This window comes from Diprion similis, chromosome 8, assembly GCF_021155765.1.
Source record: "Diprion similis isolate iyDipSimi1 chromosome 8, iyDipSimi1.1, whole genome shotgun sequence".
NCBI classification, from domain to species: Eukaryota; Metazoa; Arthropoda; class Insecta; order Hymenoptera; family Diprionidae; genus Diprion; species Diprion similis.
Window position 1 is genome coordinate 17,073,644 of NC_060112.1, and position 17,738 is coordinate 17,091,381.

General features: G+C 41.7%; 1 protein-coding gene across 1 annotated transcript in view; it reads left to right on the plus strand.

Annotated features, from left to right (window-relative positions):
- Positions 1–277: 277 nt before the first annotated feature.
- LOC124409356 overlaps positions 278–17,738 on the plus strand; it is a 112,381-nt gene continuing 94,920 nt past the window's right edge. Inside the window, exon 1 of the mRNA XM_046886932.1 lies at positions 278–712. The gene's annotated coding sequence lies outside the window, so the exon portion shown is untranslated. The remainder of the gene's footprint in view (positions 713–17,738) is intronic.

Consider the following 17,738-nt stretch of genomic DNA (forward strand, 5'->3'; position numbering starts at 1 on the left):
AAGTTCCGAGGCTTTTTCCTGCCGCAGCAAAATTTTTCCAAAGCTCGCGTCGCGTCGCGGCTCTAACAATTCTTCGCTAATGCTGATCAATGATTGATTCTCGGTTACCTACGCATCGTCGGCCGCTAATTCAAGAGACACCGTGTACAATGCGCGAAATTCTCGAGAGCCTCCGGAACTGCGTAGGAAAAGCGCTTGCGCCCTGGGCGTCGAGACGCCGGGCACCCAACACGCCGCTAGTCTAACCCCCGCCTGGTTGTTGAACGTCCCGCAACCCTGCAACCCCCAAGCCAGCATAAACTCACGGCGTGATCCGCGCGGTTCAGTTGTTCCGGACTTGTCGCGAGGACGAGGTGTCGAAGCACCTTGCGCACCCTGGTCCTCGAATTAGATCCGAGTGTATTTCACACTTCCGGAAGACTGGCGTTTCAACGCTCGTCATGTCGTGTGTCTTGTTTGGTGTACCGAGTCCGATGTGTTGTGGTAGATATTAGTGGCCGTGGCCTTTACAGCCTAGTAGTTGCTGCGGCGGTAGTTGTTTACCTTCCGATGTAACGGCACACGAGTGCATGTTTATATTTATAGCCCAATTATCGCGTAAGCCTCAACGAATTTCTCCAACTTTAACGTATCCGAATTTCATTTGTGTCCAGCGTTATCCTATCCGAGGAAAGATGCAGCTCCTAACGCCGAGACACGTCTGAAGCAAAAGGTATGTATCTACTTGATAAAGTAAGTAGTAAACGCACGTGAGCAGGCGATGCGGACGTTGCGACAGACGCTGTATAGTGATCAGCGGGGAGTTTTCGTTTCATCTCTTTTTTTCATCACGCAGCTCGGAGTTTCTCTAATTACCTACGTGCACGAATGCGATATGCGGAATCATCTGCGGGTCAACGTGCCACTTTCATGCGATTCCCCGTTTCAAACCTGCAGAGCTTTCAGAACTTTTACTCGAAATCTCTCGCAGCTTCGCGTATACACGAGCCTTTATTTTTCCCCTCATGTTTTCACGTCAAAGGTGGAAAATAGCTGTGCTCGCCAACTCGCTCTCTGCAGCCCGTATTAGCTCGTGTAATAACTGTACCCGGGGTGCTTTTCCCGCGTTCCGAGCTTTTACCCCGTGGCTATGACGCATCTAAGGATACACAAAGAGCTGCGGTAAAATTCGGATATTATTCGTCTGGACTAAAAATTTTAGCTACCTTCCAAATTCCCTGTAGTTTGTACAAAGTTTTATTCTTCGTCGTAATTTTTCCGAAGTCTATTTATCGTAGGTCTACAATGTAGGCTAATATATTTGCGCCAAATACGCAAATTGATATTACATATTTATGGAGGGCATACTAATATTCATACGCTCTTTCTCCAATATTGATCAAGGGAACTCGAGCCTAATTAAGCCTGTGCGTCTGAACGATGAAAGAAGAATAACATTCTATTTACTCGCATTGCATTGTTAAAAAGTTTTCATTCCATCGTTGATAATGACTTCAATTTAGAATAAAAATCAGATCACAAATGTCGTCGGAAGCAAAGCAGATCAGTATTGGAACAGTCGGACGCAGAGATTCGTAGGATTTGACTGGGTTCATGCGAAATCCATTGCAGGAATGGGCATCAGGATGGATTGCGGCCCGCATGCGTAACTTGTCTGTGTCAATCGGCAAACGAACCGCTAGACGGATCTGAATCATTAATGGATATCATTGTCTAGTCTGCGGCGTAACGGACGCCTGTCGACAGGTAGAAATTGTTCTGTCTAGGACATATACACGAGATATCCGATCGCCGTTTCACCTAATCCTCACATTTCACGGGGATCCACTCTGAATTAAGATCCCTTTCTTGTATAGATATATATATATATGTAGGTTCCGGCGCTTTTCCGACGCCCTTTTCGCCGTACGCGTTAAGCATCGTTAACGTCCTCGGATGAAGGGGGAGAGTTACTTTATATTAATCGATTCCAGACCTGCTTGGATACCAGGGGATCATATTCTGCTAATTTCAAGTTGGGTATTTTTGGGAAGCGTTGGTTTTTCATGCATAAAGTCAATCATGCCCGCCAACCCCTTCTAATTTGTTATTTAAAACAACTTCAATTTTCTATATTATTATCTACTTTTCCTGACGTACAACTTAATACACCTAGACCATATTTTTGTACAACGTGCATCTTGATACGAGTAAACACAACTGTCATTTCAAAATATTTTAAGATTTATTGCACCATGTCCAAAGCTGAGGAGATTTTTGTTTTTTTCTTTTCTTTCATAATTTTCGTCCTCCATAACTTTGATGTTTTATTGGTTTTACGTTAGAACGGGATTCAAGAGTCGTACAAGGTACCCACTAATTTTCTCTCCGGTTTATTGACCGCTTGCAATTACGGTGACTGAGCGAGCGTATTTTTGCCGATTAAGCAGGCAGTTCTTTTGATCAAAAAATTAATTGAGAAGTTGAGATACTTGACATGAACTTCGTTCAAGTATGTCACTCTAGAAGCTGATTACAATACATTTTGAACCGGGATTCATTATAAGCTCTAATTTGTGTAACGTACATGAAATCGTACAACATGCCAGAAAAAAATCACCGAACACTTTTGACAAGGTACGCAGAATAAAATGAAACTGTAATTTTAGAACTCAAACGGGTATCGAGCTTCAGTTATCTCAAATTACTTTAGCGTTGAATTATTGTCGTACTAAATTTTGCGATCTTTATTTTTCTCAAAGGCGAGTCAAGACTAATCGATTGAATATCGATTGAATGCGAAGTTAAATAGTAATGGAAAATATCGGGAAGTTTAGTAGAAGTTTCCTTGGCCTGGTTTCTACTTCCAGTTCCTCGAAGACTAAAGTCCGAAATTTACCTTCACGCTACCCTTAAGTGGAGGAAAAAATAAACCAAAACGAATAAGTTGCCGTAGAGTGTTTTTGTCGCTGTCGTAGCAGGGGATATAAATTTATATTATGTTTTATTTCATTACTCCGTTCTTACACATAACTGGGATAAATCTCAGGGAAAAGGGACCGTGTTGCAAAGGGCTTAATCACTCGTGAAAAAGTTTCTAAACATCCACTCACGAGGCAATGTAGTTAGAGGGCTGAATCGGAAACCCAGCTGTTGGATGAACTCCTTCCGGTTGATCGATTAGCGCATCGAATGAAACACGCTTCTCGTGTACGCGATCAATCTTCCCTCCGAGAGATTGTCATCGGTGGAAATTTCTCTTTATCGCTGAATCCTGATCGAGTTAATGGCTTACGTTGTATAAAACGCTGCGGTATTTATGCGCGAGATAATTTGCAATTTCGGGGACGGGACGTCGCGACGCGACGTAGGCACTTTCTTCTCGCCGGCTTTCATCAATCCGGAGTCACTTACACTTTGTTTTTAAGCTCAAGACTATATCAGTCTCGGTTTACCCCTTAACGAAAACGGTTAAAGTTAACTTTGCAAAGTTTTCGCCGACCCTGAAGTAGATACAACTTATAGATGAACTTATAGGTGTTAATATTTTCAATTGAATACGGTTTCTGATTTTTTGAAAATTTTCATCAAAAATTAGTTCGAGGAAGAAGAAGAATTTCGCGAGTAGGGCGTGTCGTTAATCCCAGACAGAATTCTCGGTATAAAACGTAAGTTGAATTTTATTATTCGATGACGTCACCAGCTCTTGTGCTTTCAATCCATTTTCGGTCGTGTACATGCAGATAACGATTTTCCCAGCAGCAGCTGCCATATGAAATTATAGTCAGGATCGTGAATTTTTTTTTTAATTTTTTTTTTTTAGCAGCGTACGTGTGCCCGGGAATAGAATTAGTGCGATACCGGAGTGCGTGCTCTCGCATCCATTATACGTTCGAATTTGGCCACCGAACTAAATCCGGCACTAATATTTAATACCTATGTACCTCTATTTACGGGAAATCCATCCGGTTCGATGGACAGCGTAGATTATCCTGCACCCTGCAGAAATACGAATACCTATCTACCTTTCGGATTACGTTAAATATCCCAATAGTAGGAACAGAAAGTGCAGAGAATGAAATTGAAAACGTTAGGGATAACGCCGTTCAAACGAGAGTTGGAAATATTCCGATCACGATTTTATTCTCGTTTTTTCTACAAGGTACGTCATGTGCTTTTAGCTGCCGTCGATATTTCGCACAAGGGTTATAGATTTTCACATGTTACTGTTTTCAGAATATGTCAAGAATAAGAGTGAGATTTTTTTGCAAAAGATTCTAAACGTATGCCAATTAATGCGCGATACGAACTGTATACCAAAAGAACGAAGTGAGGCTTGAAAGAAAATTATTAACGCAGTTTTATTGATATTCTTTCAATCTTTTAGCCCTGAATTTGCAGATCTAGCCGGAGAATTCGATATGCGACTCTTGAAGTCTGGTTGCCAAGTTATCAAAGTCTTATCCTGGACTTGCAAAATTTTTCCTAATTAAATATTAATTTTTTTATTTTGTGAGTATCCGTCGTGTATGTTGGGTAAAAATATTGGAAACCTTTTATTTATAGAACAAATAATAGGCCGGTGAAAAGGCACAGTCAGCAGAGAATAAAATAATAATTGTACAGCACGCGGTGAATGAAGTTCAATTCTTTAACAGAAAATTCGTGACCCCGTCACAAACACTGAAGATAGTGCAAAAGTACAAATAACTCGGGTTTTAATTGAACGCCCGCAATTACGTGTTTTTCAATACTTTTATTTTTGCCATTTTCAGTGACATGTAGGTAGATTTTTATTTTTTGACACTGCATAGGGGATTTTTTTTTTTTTTTTTTGCTTCTTCTTCTCACCCCTTTTTCAGGTGGTTTTATTCCGCGACGGCCACGTACAAAAGCCAATCAAGTGCCTTTTCCGATGAAAACGCGGATGCATCGTGTACTATGAATGCAAAAATAAAAGTGAAATGAAATCGAATTTTATCCCGGAATTGAATTATGTATCGGTAAAGTGTTTCGGGTGATAACGAATCCGCCTATAATAAGAATGTTACCACCAGCTTCTGCCACAGTAGTAATAATTTTTGAACAATTTTTATTTGCAACCTGCACTTAAGAAAGCCGCTGTATACGTCATATTTACTCTCGTAAAGCGAGAATCTCTTGGGAAGTTATATTGCAGAGAAATCAGCGGCGTTGTTTTCTTTATCGGAAGAGAGGTACGACAAGGAAAAGAAGGAAAGAAAGAAAAACGATGGCAACTGTTGCCGCGTTTCAAGTTGTTGAAAAAACAAACCGCATCCCAGGCATCGGTTCCATGTTTGTTTTTCATTTCCGATTCTTCATTCTTGGCTGTTCTTTAAACTTCTTTTCGCCGCGGTTTGTGAGACGGCGATACCGTTGATCCTCACTACTTGACGATTCTTACTTTTGTTGGGTAGTAAGTTTGTAACAGTGACTGCAGCTCTGGGTGAGTCCAGTCATTTTGCGAAGCCTCGGCAACTGCTAACAACTCAGAAACTTGGATATTACAAGACAATGCAAGTTCTTTGCATTGATATATGTATTATGTATACACGTTTACAGTTATAAAGTGTATACGTATTCATGACGTGAACGCGCAAGGCGTGAACTAATTAATGCTTGAGAAAGTTTAAATTATCTCGACGCGAAGAGTAACTTCGAATCTGGAGTTACGTATATTGGATGCATTTTCTCTTCATTTTCATTTTGTAATGCATAAAAATAGACTTCAGTCCGGTGAATAATAATCCGAATTATTACATTGCAATTAAAATCATTTCTGTGCAAATTCCATCCGATCGAATATGCAGTACATAAATATATGTATGCAGGGTATGTTTAAATATTAACTCATTATACGCGATCGGATTTTTCTCGCACTCCTACTATCCTCCCCTTCACTATCGTATTGTGAAAAAAAAAAATGCAATCACATAGGCAAGAATAATGTATTACAGCTACATCGATCTGTGAATTTTTGTACACATATCTATGCGACAAACTTTAATGCGGAAAAATACTGTAATATGATGTATATATGTTATATGGTTCATTCCATGTACAATCTTGTACATATCGCTGGGGGGTTCCTGCAGCATGCGCCGATTTTTTCTTCACGGATTTTACACGTTGGTTTCCGTTGAAATTGGCTGACTTATGAACAGACTTTGCATAACGCGAATCTTCGCGATATTGTAAAAACCGTGCATATACTATACTACATACATACACATCGAGCTCCTCGAGAGGTGAGAGGCGATGTTTTGTTCACGAGCACCGAGCAACACGACCCGTGATTGCTGCTGAGTCGGTCGTTATTTATTTAAATTACATGCAGAAAAGCACGCCGCAGGGTCAAATCCCGGGATTCTTTTATTCTGTTCGCTCTAAACGCCGACGAACGTTCCACTCTTAACAAACGTTGCAAATGCATGTTAAAACGTTGTGTTTATATTCGCAATTTTATGTATTTCCTAGGGGTTGAAAATCCCATTTCAAGCGTGATGAAAAAAAGGTCCAACTCGACAGGCACAGTTTCCCTCAATAAGGGGTTTACAGTTGTATCGACGCCTGAGTGGGTACTTGGAAATTCCTAATCCAGCGTCCTCGAACAAGCATGTATAAATATAAGGAATACCCAACTGATCCTCAAACGATCATTAAGCTGAGATTTCAACCCGAACAAAAGTCAACGATGTCCAATAATTTTTCGTCTAATAAAAGTACGTCCAAAGAAAAAAAAACGCCTGTAATTCGCGCGTGACTGGTATAAAAATTAAACGTAGATACAGATACGTGTAGACATGTTGATCCTGCAATTCTAAGCGTGTAGGATATTAGAATTATTGGAGACTTCTTGAACCCGAAGTCAGATCTAGGATTACGTGTCGTGTAACCGTGGGACGATCGGCGTACGAGTGCATGCATAAGGGCAGCTTCGGATATGGTGGTTATGGGGCATAAATGAAATCTGCTTAAATAGCTAGTTAAGCTGGAAGCGAAATCGACTGTTATATAAGCACGGCTGGTAACTAATGCAAGCAATAACGTCGGTTTAAGCATAACCTAATGACTGTAACTATAACTGGGATTAGCCGTTAACTTGGCAGTAAACGTTTCCCTAGGGTCTCCTCGTTGACTATACCCTTTTCCCACCACCCCCACCCCGTTTTACTCCTATCGAGCACCATGTGTACACGTAAGTGTACATGTAGTAAGGTATTTATCCCATATAGACGACGTGTGCGTTTGTGTGGGTGTCGCATACTCGTTCACACTTACATAACATGCATGTTATCATACCTAGTTATATAATCTCCATACGTACGTAATAGGTATGGATTGTACATATATTATATAAATGTATATATGTATATGTATTGTCTAACGTTCAGCGCAATGGGCAGGTGTAAGTACGCAATAATTCCAAGGAAGAAGAGTTCGAATTGCTCACTAAATGTGGTGGTGATGATATTTTAGATATTATTTCCTTTTTAACGGTACTTGGTTATCATCTCTCCACTATTCTCGTCAACTTTTCGATTCTGACTGGGCTTTTCGGTTTAAATAATGGAATTCATGATTTAATCCTACTCGTATGCACCTACCATATTCGTACGTATGTACATACCTGTTCTTTGCATTGATAAATATATGAAACAGTTACTGAGAAATATTATTACACAATATTTACACGATGTGTTTACAATTGTTTTTTTATAAACGTCATCTGCACTCACGTACGTACGGAATGAAGTATGTCGAATCCAAATCCCTCACAGCAAGATCTTTTTCCATTATACATGCACTCTTCTCTATCTATCGTATAAGGACATTTGCGTATTACAACGACAAGAGACTTGTTACGCAAGGTAAGCGTATGAGGTATCCGTACCATCGGTTATCGTTATACTTTCTCGTTGCAAAAAGATTGGCAAATGCATCATATAATACATGTTTATGTATACTATATACTTGTATAAATATCCATGCAAACGGCAGCAGAAAGTATCAATCTACTCTTCCGCACGTGTCTCGAGTGCTGCTGCAGTTCACCGTAACAAGTTTTCGTTCTTGTGTTTATTCCACAACTGAAGTATACAATCTATGTACCTATATACCACAATTCCGCGGTTAAAAGCAATTTTCCTCATTTCATCTGCAAGGAGAATTATTCTTCTTCTCTCATCTACTTCACCGACGACGCGTCGAGGGCGACTCTTTCGCATTAATCTGACCCGATCTTCATACTGCCATGCCATTGCTGCTACATGCTTCTGACGAAGGAATTGTACTTATAAGTAGCAAACTAATTAGCTACGCCGCCGCAGGGAATTGGCATAACCCACTTGCGAGGACAGTCACCGGTAGACTACTGATCCCGTGGCAACGTCGTCGTCAGTCCCGAGGATCGCCGCCTCTCCTTCGCCACCCCCGAATCCTCCCCGCTGCCACCACCCACTCGACAGTAATATAGCCACGTTCATAGGTTATATATTATGCATGTAGGTGAGGCGACGCGCTTCGTATTCATATCCCGACGTCGAGCTATATGACGTCATAAACTAGGTAATCCACTCCCATCTCCCTCCCCATCATCCCACCCTTCGGTTCCGTTCTACTATTCGCGTCCCTACTTTTGTCTAGATGGACGTTTTTCTCTGCCGAGTTGCGTAATTGTATTTTATTCGTGCCCTAGACAACTCTGCACCCTCGGTATACAAGTATACGTATATATGTATATATACAACGTTAGGATGTTTCAGGGAAAAATAATTTGCCATTTTCCACCGTGGCGCCTAGCTAGAAAGTTTGTTTATGTCAGAAGAGAGATTCGTGTTTCTTCACAAATTCAAAAAAATGTGAAAAGAAAGGAAAAATCAACTGAGCGTGATCTTCTACGTAACATAGCACGCTCATCTGTAGCCAGAACTTACACAAAATTTCAGGGGGTGCCATGGTGAGAAATGGTAAATTCTTTTCTTCTGAAACACCCTAATACAACGTGTATAGTTTTGTTCTCGGATTAATATAATGATTGAAAGTTGATTTGTCTACATAATCCCTATCAGGATGTGAACAATAGAAAGTAAAATATATCACAACCTATTAAATCTATATCTAAATGTTATTCAAGCTATATATGTATTATTATGGAGATTTTTTTATTAATTGAATGGGATCTCATTGCAGCTATAATACACTATTTTGCGTATATTCAATGCATTTCAATGTTTACACCATGTGTGACGTTCCACGTGTGATCTATCTTGCCTTGTGTATACAATACGCGTGTTAATTTTATATAAAACCACATTCAAGTAGAGGAGTCTCTCTCTCATATATGTGTGCATAAACTGCTCCAATTCGTAGATAAGAATCCCTTGAACTGAATGTCAGTACTTACGAGTGCTAATCATTCAGGGTATAGTATTCTTTCATTGGCAAAAAAAGAGAGCAAAAAAAAAGACACCACCACCAACAATAAACGATTGACTGAAATATCGCGATGGTAAAATCACGCATGGTAGAAACACATATCGAAAAAAGCTGCCCTCATCACGTTCGTGTACTCCTTCATTTTAATGGAGCAATTTATCACTAATAAATACTCGTACGCTCCTGAATAAAGTGCTCGTGTCCCCGGAGCCTCGTCAACTTGAGGGGTATTCACGCGTATATACTACAGGTGCGTGTGTGCGCGTGTGTGTATATGCACGAATTCAAATTGAAAGCGTTGATACCTCGGCTCTGTGAGGAGGAATGGCAGAAATTTGCATTGACCGCAACAGCTGGTGCCGTTTAACCTAGCCCGTATATGTAGCTCGTTCCTTTTTATCAGTCTCTCAAAAAGAGCCCCTATAGAAAGACAGGCCCTTGTGTAAGTCGACACATTGAAAACACCACCGCAATACTCCGCCCGACCGATTAAGCTCCATAAAAGCGCATACTGCCCGACCCGCGATATTGCGCAAACGTTGAAGGGTGCAAAACCATGGCCGCCGTGAACCCTCACCTCATCGGTGTATTTTCATTTTCTGCTTAGGTACTAGTCAAATTAAAGTTAATTTAATTACATCCAATATTAGTTACCTCACATTTTAAGTTAGAAAGGGTGAAATCACCCGTTTAGCCCTCTTTCTAATGATCTAGTAGTTGTCATAGATAAAAGACACGTATGCGCTCACATATGTTATGAAATGAATAAGGTTGCTGCGTCAACCAATATTATTTCATGACATACGAGAGCTCTTACATATCTTTTATCTATGATGACTAGTAGATCATTAGAAAGGGGTAAAACAGGTGATTTCACCTTTTGTAACAATATACCGCACGGGATCACTCCTGACATAATACGTCTTAAATTTATATTCCTCAATCTCACACGGTGTAATTTATTTTAGTTATTTTTCTTGAAAACGAAGTAAAAAAAAATTCACGAATAAATCGAGCTAAAACAGTAAAAAAAATACCCCCGACTAGTCACATAATGCTTTAAGTCGGAAGCAGGGAAACGCGGAGCGAAAATGATTATAGAATTTTTATTTCTACTCCTTGTACTGTCTATCGGAAGGAGCTCTTCACGTAAAACATGCAACAAGATAATCGGCTCGTTTTGTCTCGTGAGAATTTTGAGCTGTTTAATCGTATAAACGGTAGCAAAAGTTCAGCCGAGGGTAAAATTGTGAAGAAACTTTCCTCCCCGATTAATACCGAATCTACCTTTTACTACAGCGATTGAATACTTTCAACGACTACGGCGATCAGTTTTATTCCCTTTGTGTGACAACTGCTATGAATCTCGATCTTTATCGTTTCTTCACACCTTATTCTACTGCCAGTAGGTACAAGTGCAGACATAGCTGTGAGCTGACCACTCGCGATTTATGGCAGAGAGGGTTAGAACGGCGATCTGTAAACCGGCAATTGAAGAAAAATGAAAAGGTATAACATAAAATGGCGTTTCATTCGCGTTTCCACCCGCTATACGCACTCTCTTCCGTCAAGACTTGGGCACCCCTTTCTCTTCTCGGAGGGTGGTGGAGGGTGTAGAAGCCCCTCGAACGAGCGAGACTGAGTGAAAACGCTTTGGCAGGTCGTACATCATCAAGTGAAGGCTGCTTTCGCTGTGCACACAGGTGTGCAACCGTCTCCTTCTACCGCGAGTGTCTTTTCCTTGCACGTTGCTGCAGCTGCGCCGTGACGCCCGTCGCTGTTGTACAGTACCCATCAAGTATGGGTAGGTACGCGGGTACACCGTCGAAAGAGAAGTGCTGATTCTGCCGATAGGACGAGAGGAGGGTAGGTCCAGGTTGTCCTTTGCGTCTCGACGCCCGATTTACATCCCCCTTTGCCGTAACCGCCTGGCTCACCCCCATCCCCTCCCCCCGCAGGGCGTTGATCCACACTTCACTCACCCATGCAGACGACGGAATACACAGGGTGAAGTCTTGGTGCAGCGGGAACATCGAGCAAACGGTTTACCGTCTAAGCGCCCGCGACCCCTGCGCGTCTCGGCACGACACAAAGCCCAGGGTTCAAGCTCTGCAGAGAGATTATTAGCAACGGTGGTGGTGAAATTTTTGAGCCGTGGTAACGATGACGCAGCCACTTAGTTACAGGTAACGGCTGGGTTTAATCTCCGACGACGGGATGCGGCTCATTAGACGCGATTAGTCTGCCTGCTACCCCCCACACCCCCTCTTCCGTCCTTCTCAATATACCTCTCACTCTCCTCCCGGCGTCCACACTTACGTGCCATCAGGATTCAAGTGCCTTCCTGCCACACTCCGCTCTGTACAGCGTCGGCAATTTTTTCACAATGAATGCGCTTTTAATAAATGTACAAACCACCCTCTCATCCCTTACTGGGATCGACAGCGATTTTTGCCTGTTTTTATGAGCTCCGGTTGTAGCCTGTGTACGGTGCACTCATACATACTGCAGCGATTTCGAGATTATCACTCTTTCATTATGCACGTTCTGCACCCTGGTCGTGACTCGGAGGCATTGTACATGGGTACGTACATACATACATCTGTTACATAACTCGTCTACAATACAGTCTCTCGATATATACGTATGTATAGATATAGTGGACGAAGATTGCACGGAGGATCTGCGCACGCCACGCCGTGAGCTTTCAGAGAGCGGAAAATATTCCAAAAGGCGAAGAGTAAAAAGATAAAAAAGGTCTCGGCGAATTTGCTGAGAAGATAACGCGATCCAGTCTCAAGGAGGACGAGGGTACATTTTAACGATTTTTCCGAGGGATTAACGATTACTTGGCCCCCACGGCCACGGCGTGTTTCAGCCTCCTGCAGGGCCGCGAGAAACGCAAACTGCCTCGAGGCACGTCAGCTGCAGTTTCTGGTCATACAAACTTTGTAAACCGAACTCTGAGCTCTTTCGTAATTTATGCTGAAATATTTCTGTTCACAGAAAAAGTGAACGTGTTAGATATTCATAAAAGTTATTGAACTATCCGGGGGACCATCCATCCGTTGAAGTGAGTTTTACTTGAACAAAAAAAAATAATCAATATCGACTTACATTTGTTTTGTCGACACTATTTTTATCGAAACTTGAACCTCCGCTTTGAAGCTGCACACAATTATTGAAGAGTTTGGAATACGGTATGTTTCTCAGAATCTGAATCAACAAACTTTTACCGGTCTTTGAAGGTACCGGGTCACAATCGAAAGGGTGTGAACATATATTGTGTGAAAATGGTACCTTTTATCGCACGTCCAACGTCGGGAAAAATATTCTCAACAAACTTTTGTAGTTCACCATAAATATTTGTGTACAACGAAAACATTGAACGGCAGAAAGCTTAAGGGGATAATGAGTCGGGGAACCTGCGTGAACAACCCGTAGTCGGCAGCAAATTAGTCAAAGTGGCTAAGAGGAAGTAGCAAATGTTGGGCGAAGACAAAGGGGTTAAAAGTTGAGTCGACAGACTCACTATCTCCACCTATAACTTATGACAGTTTATATACTCTGAGGGAATTTCTGCGAACAGATTTGTCTGCGAAAAGACTACGCATGAAGCAGCACTTTTTCTGGGACGAAACTCCGGCTTGGGAACGCTTCATCATTCATATCCGGGATCGAGCTTTTCGCGTTTCCGACTTCAGCCCGCGACGTTAGCTTCGTCACTAGATTCAGGGGACGCTTTTTCAGTTTCGAGCTTGGCGAAGGCGAAGGCGTCTCATGGCCTCGTGCTCTGGGCGAGTATGCGAAATTCCCGTCGCTTGTTCCTTGTCGTTCCTCGTTTGTCGCCTGTCGCTCTCCTTCCCCCGTTCGTACGTGGCGAACTCGAGAGTGCATCTGCCAGACATATTTGCTGTCGTTGGAGCGTGTCACGAGGAGATCCCTCCGAAAAGATACGTGCAACGAAATTTTTTTTCATAGCTGGTAGTCTATACGATTTATAGCTGCATTAATCGAGTAACATTCATGGAAACTCATGACTTGCAGTATTTTGATCGATAAAGATTGATTGCAAATCATCACTGTTACGTTACCTTATACGTTAACGATCTGATTTTCACAAAAGGAACACAAATAAGCAGCAAGTAAATTACAATATATATCACACTTTGACCGAGGTTATTGCTGAGAATAAACACACAAATTAGAAGCTTGCTGAGTGCAAGACGTGATATCCAACATACATTGCACACTACTGAAATTGCATAACTTGCTGCATCATTGCTATTAATTTGTGCTTTATTATTGCCGATCATCTTATGATCACAATACTAATTACGTATGTGGAAGTGAAATTATATAATTTGCACACAACTCGTGATGTCTTGTTTACAAATTTTATGGCATATTGTTATCTGGGTAGCTACTTTTGGGACTTCAGTCGCTTCAATGCCGAATATATCAAATGATTGACTCATTCGGGTCATCGGGAATAAAAGTTAGCTTCGACGAATGTCGGCTTGAAATTATTGATCTTTGAAGTTAAGAACACAGCTGTTCACTGAGGTACGGAGGTTTGCATATCGACGTTGAATTCTTGAATTTTTTAACAATTTTCTTCTTCCTTGCATCATTTTCACGCTTAATCTACCCGAAGATTCAAATGATATTGTCAAGGATTGAAGTGCTACCTCAACCCGCGGATTTGGTTCGTTCGCAATACTGAATTAGAAATTGAGTTTGTCCGTGAATTAATTTTATTTGTGATTAATGGAATATTTGGTAAAAAATTGAAACACCCAATTTATATTATGCAATGACTTCTCAATTGTTCACCTCAAATACGGATGCCGAGAGCTTCTTTATTCTTCTTTCCATCCTTCCTTCTTGCGTTATCGTTATTTACTTATTTGGCTAATTTCCGCTGGGATTTATTCGAATGAAAGCCAGACGGGTCATAATTGGATTCAGTTTGTTTTATCGAATCTCATTCCTCACGCTTTTATCGACTAAACGTGTGATGGAAGCGTTGGCAACGCCTTCGACGTCGATGACGTCGATAGGCGAACTGTGAACTCATCGTTTTCGGTATAGAACAAAATCTTGACTTCGTCAGATAAACCAGTCGTGGCTAATTCAAAGGTCAGAAACAAGCAACCAACGCGGCCAGAAGCCCCGTTGTTCCAATTTTTTCTGACTACCAGAGAGTCTCTCTTATCTCGTGAAAGATGGCCAGTTAACGACCGCTAATGAAATTTTCGTAGTGATTTTACGAGAAAAGTTTGGCGAACTATAATAGAAAAGATTTCGCCGTTTTTATTTTTCCCCTCCTTCTCCCGCTGGAAGCTGTATTTGAAACAGTAAAGTGATAAATAAAATTGGCTCTAACGTAAAGTAAAACGGACGCTGCAATGCCAAGGCAACTCAATTTCGACATCTTACTTTACTCCGATACATCGATGGCTAATTCTTTCTTTACTTTTACTGTAAATTCAACCGTGTGCTTCTATTCGACGCGTCGATTTCGTCCTCGGACAAGTTTCGTGGGCCAGATTGACCCGAGGCAAATTGAAAGGCTTTATCGGAATTTCGGACGGGCAGGAGACAATCCCCGCAAAAATCTTCGTTAATCCTGGAGCGGAGGACGCCCGCGGCGTCGTCGGGGGTCAGAGATCCTGCAGCACCGGAGGACACGTTCTGACCTACAGCCGCGGTGGTGACCAATCTTTTATTAAATCTCACCCCGCGTGGCCCTTGCCACTGGCAACGAGCTCGTCGGCTCGTTGATCTTTCCTTTTCCACCCTTGCTTCGGCCCACCCCATTAAACCGATTTCTGGTGCCCGAGGGCTGGTTTCCACTTCCTTTATTGATGAACGCTTAACGGTGCGTTCACACGTCAGCTCCTGATCGCAGCTACCCTGGAGGTGCATTTATCAATGATCGCCAACTTCGTCTACTGCAGCTAGGGTCACTTCGTACGGCATATTTATAGGGAGTGATATTGAGTCGTGAGCGTCGGGGATCTTTTCGTCTTGGATCGCACCGTGTAGGCGAACAAATTGTCGGAGCTGAAAACGAGCCGGTAATTGAGACTCGTTGAATTAAATCGTCCTAATTAATGCGTCGTCGGGCTCAAGTCGCTTCTGGGCTTTGAACTGGTTCAAGTTTCCTCCGTGACGACGAGAGGATGCTATTATTCCATAGTAGATGGTATATAGGTATCGAAAAACGCGATAATCCCGGCCCGTTTACTGTCCGTTCCACTTTAGTCTCGCAATTTTACGACCAATCACATTTTACAGTTCCCGGTGCACCATCCGGGAAATCGTGGAATCTCTTTGGTTTTACATTTTTTTTCCCTCTCTATCTCCTCCGTTTTTCATTCCACTTTAGCTTTCTTTCCTCATTTCATTTATTTCTTTTCATTCGCACTCACTGCATACATATACACGTCCATACACAGGTATACCGATAGATATACTTATTTTTATTACCTGTGTATAAAATACTCGGATTCTTGGGTATCCCGAGGACCTTAGAATCGTATAAAATGTAGACACCTCGTCTCGTCATCCTTTTCCACATTACCAATTTCATCATATTGAAACGGTGTATCGGTTTTACTACTACACTACAGTTTTTATAGATTCAGTAACCTCATCTGTAAAGTTCGTCTGACTTACGATGTTAGTTGAAGAATTAAAGTTCGATGAGCCCTGTACTACCTTATCGATATTCACTCAGTTCCATTGGTAGTCGAGATGGAAGGCGGAGTGAATTTCGGTTCAAGTGTATCTTGCATTCACCCGAGGGAACTGCTTCCCCGGGTACGTAATATGAACTATATTCCGTGTTTCACTTTGCCCATACGCAATGAAGAGCGCACAGAGCTGCTCCTCGATATTCGGTTGACATTTGAAGGGCCTTTGTTTCATCCATTATTCGACGCGGCACGTAGGTGGGAAAGGGATCACCCGCCACCTATTTTTCTAAAATCGAACCCGACGAAACGAACCTCGACGTAGTCGACTAAAGCTTTTCGTTCGGTACCCAGGGGTTGGTACATGGTCCACCTAACCTACCTCGTGGGAGAGAAATCCGAATCTTGAATTTTTTCCGAATGAAGAAAGAAAGTCGCAGAGTTGAGATGGGTCGAAAGGATGAGAGGGTTGATGGGTTGTTTTCGGGTCTTCGTACCGAACAGAAGTAAGACTGACCAAGTATCAAGCCACGGATCACATAATTCGACAGACACGAGCGATGATTGGCAGTGTCGTTTCGGCATTTTCTTCGTCACATCGTCAGTTATCTTCCCTGTGCCTTATTGCTTTTTGTTTCTTTTATTTGATACAGACTGGCAGTTGAGTCCAGTCATTTTTAATTGAAATTATGCTCCGTGTAACTGCCTTGCTGTGCTCGTTGGAGGAAAAAAAGTCCGCTTGAAAGAGTCAGAGCGAAGTTCTTTCCGTGAATAAAAATGCAGACACTTGATTCGTTTTTAATAATAGACCATCGCGAAGAGAGAGAGAGAGAGAGAGGAGATAACCGTTTCACGGTATGTATAGGTATACCAGAAAAATTTACCAGCTTACGAAGGTGGAGCCGATCGATAGGAATAACAAAAGAGGAATTATGAAATCTGTAGATTGATCTCTACCTGCCAGGCAAAGAAAAATAAATTGCCTTTTTTCACATCCTAATAATAACAGGCGTGGAATTCAGGATGGTTAGAATTCTCAAAAGAAAATAGGTCTTCACAAGCATTTACAGGATTGTGTAAATTACCAGGAATTTACAGAGCGAAAGGGTTCGTATCACCCCTTCTAATACCAGCTACAAATTTTTTTACAAGTGGTACTCATTTGTATAGAAACTTTTCGCAGTTCAAGAATAGTACATCATGTAACAACAACAAGAGAATCAAGTCGAAGATTATTCCTATGTTATCTATAGGGCTTTACTTTTTCAACTCAAATCACATTATTGACTCGAAAAGAAAATAAGAGAAAGTTCAAACAACGCATACAAGTAGTGGTGGCGATGTAGGGGGCGAAACACCCCCACATAAAAAATATACCTTTCCAAAATAAAGTGATATTTAAAAAAATCTTTCGAATTTGAAGAAATTTAGCGAGTCTTGCAGAAGTCGTTAATGACGGTAACGAGCAAATCTTTCGTGAAAATATTAGAGTCGTGAATAGCGATGCGTCGTGCTGTTCAAAACTGAGGTTAGCAGAACGAACGGTTGACATCTGTGTCTTCTTTCTTTTTGTCCCTTTCTCTCTTTTGGTTTCTCGCT